This window comes from Berghia stephanieae, unplaced genomic scaffold (assembly GCF_034508935.2).
Source record: "Berghia stephanieae isolate SIO BIC M18660-M18661 unplaced genomic scaffold, UCSD_Bste_1.3 scaffold431, whole genome shotgun sequence".
Taxonomy (NCBI): Eukaryota; Metazoa; Mollusca; class Gastropoda; order Nudibranchia; family Aeolidiidae; genus Berghia; species Berghia stephanieae.
In genome coordinates, this window is record NW_027625634.1 from 10,604 (window position 1) to 14,846 (window position 4,243).

Below are 4,243 nucleotides of genomic sequence, written 5' to 3' on the forward strand. Positions count from 1 at the left end.
CTGCCATTTTGAGGAAATACTGAAAAGGATCGGTAAGGAAAGAGTAAAGTTTATATTTTACTGAGGACAATAGGAAGAAAGAGTAAAGTTTATATTTTACTAAGGACAATAGGTAAAGTTGTTTAATCCACTCCTTACGAATTGTAGGAAAATTGTCGGTCGTTACGACGCAAAATTTTTTTACCTTTAATTTCTGAATCAGATTTGTGTTATAAACCATAATATTTGAAGAAAAAGCTTTGTTATTATTTACAAGGACTTAATCCTCTTTTCTAAAGCTTAAGATCTGAAAAAGTTTGTTTATGAAACAGTGCCAGACAAAGCAAGAAATAAAAATACAAGAAAAAAACATCTCCCCAAAAGACAGGCACTGTTTCATACACAATTTTTCAGATCTTTATCTTCCACCAGTGCCTGCTCCCTGATTTCAATTCAATTTTACTGGTCTTATTCATTCATTCATTCCGACATAATACCATTTTGAGATGGTGGGTCACATTTTAGCATCTGGTTGACCCTAACATGATACCAGTATGGGGGCGGTGGGGCACACATCTCTCTTACTCTTACAATAGTAATGGTAATATCCTAAAAAGAATATTATAACAAATATCAAATGATTAATTTAACTTGCCGAAAACTGAAACATGTGTAATGTCAGCCTGTTTGGCACAAATACCTGCAAACTAATGGGATGCAAATCTTCTACTGATGATATGCATTTAGCTAAAAAAAACCTCACAATGGAACGTACAAATACACTAAATGTGTAACCTTAAATGTTTATAGTCTGATTAATATGTTAGTGAAAACTACTCAAAATATGCTGGCTAAAAACAATAGCAAAGATCTAAGTGATGTCAATTTCGTTCCTTCTATATGCTTAAGTATATTAAACATATATGTAACCTATAAAAATAGAAATTCATGTTAAAAAAAAAAAGCCAAACACCCCAATGTAAAAAGCATCATAAATTTGTTGTTTCTGTCTCCTATTGGTTTTCAACTGTTGTAGCAACAGAAGCTAAAGCAGCTTCCACATTGATGAAAAGTCGCTCACATTGTTTTTTCCAAAATCCAGAGGACTGAAGAATTCCAAAAATATTTTCAGGAATGGAGACGATTAGAACCTCAATGCCGATGGAAGTGTATTCGTCAATTATAAATTCTAAAGCTTGAATTCCCATCATGTCGATAAAGGCAACTTCCGAAACATCAATAATTAACACTTTTAAGTTGAGTAGATGAGTCGTTTCAGGTTTTGCAATGTGAGACACTTCACATGCATGATTTGGTCCACCACCATTGGTGTTAAGCTTCACCGACCCATTTTCCTTCTGTTTATTCAGGGCATTTATCTCCACTGGATTCACTTTCAATCTCTCAAATACTGCATTGGTAAAAGTTTCAGAATTTAAAAAATACAATGGCGTTTTCACTCGTAATAAACTGACAGAGTGTAAAGTTTGGATTGATGAGTAATGCTTTATAGAGCGCAGTTGAACCGTAGACACACTGGTTTCAATCTGACCAATCTCTTCCACCGGGTGAATCATTGATCGGAAAATGACGAGGAAAAGAGAAAATATAACACTGGCGAGAAGCCCGATGTCGGCATTCAAAATTATAGTAGCAAAACAAGCAAACACCAAAACGGCACAGTCAAATTTGGATTTCCTCCATTCTTCAGGAATGAGTAAGATCTTGAGAAACATGGTTCTCAAACTTATAAGAATGATAGCCGATAATACACACGTTGGTAAGTCGTAAAAGTACGGCCCTATCAACATAATCACTAAAAGTACAAGTCCAGCAGCGAACAGCGAGGCTATTTGAGTTTTACCCCCAGCACCGTCTTGGACAATAGATCGGGAGACGGATGCCCCAGTAATGTATCCCGAAAACAAACCACAAACAAGGGTGCACGCCCCGTTGGCCATCATTTCTTGACTTGAGTCGATGATGTAGTTGTGTTTAAGACTCATAGTTTTAGCCATGGCTAACGACTGGGCAAAGGATACCACGATGATCACAAGGGCATCTCCTATATAATCTGCTACTAATGAAATATCAGGAAATTTGGGTTCAGGAACACCAGTTGGTACATCTTCCACAATTTTCACATCAAATTTATCATGAAAATTTCCATAGGAAGAAATCAACGTTGTGGCAATGACTACAAATAATTCTATAGGTACTGGAACTTTTAATTTTTTCTTGTACTTTTCATTAATGAATTTTTTCACAAGGTAAATAATCAACATACATATAATGGATAGGATCAATGCTGCAACATTTGTATCCGGAAGGTTTTTCAATATGGCAATAAATGTTCTGATTACTTGTCCAATTCCTTTATACCTAGTATAGACAGACCAAAGATAGTTTTAAGTTGGCTAGCAGCTACATGAAAAGAAACTCCAATTGTAAATCCTGTTATCAAAGAATTGGACATGATGACAGTGATGCGGCTTAGACCGATCCTAGAAACCACGATTAGAATGATACCTACAATTACACTAACACCGCTGGCAACCTCCATCCTTCGGTGCGTGATAGCATCCTGAATGTCTTGACTATATCCGTTTGTGCCATTGTCATTGTTCTCGTTATTCATTCCAGAGTATATAATCTGATTGGTAATGTTATGAGTACTATTATTATTACTACTCACTTGGCCAACCTGTAAACCTGCTGCCTGACGTGAACGAATCAAATTATCGACAAAATCCATACCGACTTGACTGTTGTCGTACTTGTCCAGGATATTGGCCATCATCAGACTTAAGATTGCTATACATCCCCAGGACAGTTGTCGACCTGTGCCCAGGAAAAAATAAGTCAATGATGCGAAGAGCGAAATGTAAAGCCCGACAAAGTGAGGTAAGGTCGACAGGGCAGCAAATGCCATTCCTTGGGGTATCATCATGACCCCTGCCGTTAAACCTGCAATAATGTCATTTGGAAGGTACTCCTTAACCTTATAAGTCCTGAAAGTCTCAATAATAGGAAAATGTTCCTGAATAACACTTTTGGCATCACAGTTCTTCACTTGTTTTTTAATAAATTTTGAGAGACGATCCTTGACGGATTGCTCCTCTTTGGGAAGACGAAACTTTGACTCAAAGTCAACCAGCTTTGGGTAGTGGCCGATAAAAGCATCCTCATCTGAGTTGGGGTTGATGTCTACAGACATGCTGCCTGTGCTTAGAGTTTCCAACTTCGCCATCATACATTCATCTGGCCCATTAAAAATTTCTGGAGGAAAATAATGAGAAATATATAAATAATCAAATATTTCACAATTAAACCTTCAAACTATGAATCTTTCAAGTCATAAATTCCCATCAGTCATACGGTTGTAACTAAAGTTTAATTTAACCATCTTCATGAAGATGGCTGAAATAGCGATGAGACTTGGGCAACAATAAAGTTGTTGTATGTTATTCTGCTCTCTTGGTCAAAATGATGAGTGAGGTTGGCTTCCAGTTTGAAATCAAACCCTTCCAGTGAAGGACTGGATCCTAAACGATACAGTTTAAATCATTACACCAGAAGATGTGTAGCTCATTTTTTGGGGAAAGAAGAATTAGGTGGGGGAAGGGATGGGGAATATAATGGGTAGGGGAGGGAAAGTCAAATCAATGCTTAATTAAATAGTAATAGGCATTGACATGATTTGATTAAATTCTAATCTGACTTTATTTTATTTTTTTACAAAGTATAATCTCAAGGAGGGCAACAGAACAAAATGTATGCCAGATTTAGAATAGAATAGAATAGATGGTATCGACATCGCTTGATTAGGCTGTTGGCCTGTCGCCGAGTATTTCCAGTCACTGAATGTCTTGTTCACAACAGATCTAATGCATTTCCCTACCTGATCTTGTGATCAGGGGCTAACCTACACTGCACTTTCACTACTGCTGGCAAATAGTTCCATCGTTCAATAACTCTTTGTGTAAAAAAGTTCTGTCAAAGGGTGGTAATGAAATCAAACAGGAGATTTTAATTTTATTCTTACAAAAAATGATTACTGATGGACAAAATCATAATAGTTTTAGGCCTGGGTCTTTGTGATAGACAGACCGATGTCCTGCCCAAAGGATACCATTTTCTGTCCAGTTAATATTAAACTGGATAAAATTCTTTACGAAGTGGCAATTCGGATTAGAATCTGAATAGGCTCCCATGGCTATTCGGACTCAAACGTCCAATATGCATGTGCAGACACAGGGGTGGG

The 4,243-nt window shown here is 37.0% G+C and overlaps 1 pseudogene; it reads right to left on the reverse strand.

The window, feature by feature from the left end:
• Window positions 1-992: 992 nt before the first annotated feature.
• On the reverse strand, window positions 993-3,172 carry LOC144961833 (sulfate transporter-like; annotated as a pseudogene).
• Window positions 3,173-4,243: the final 1,071 nt, after the last annotated feature.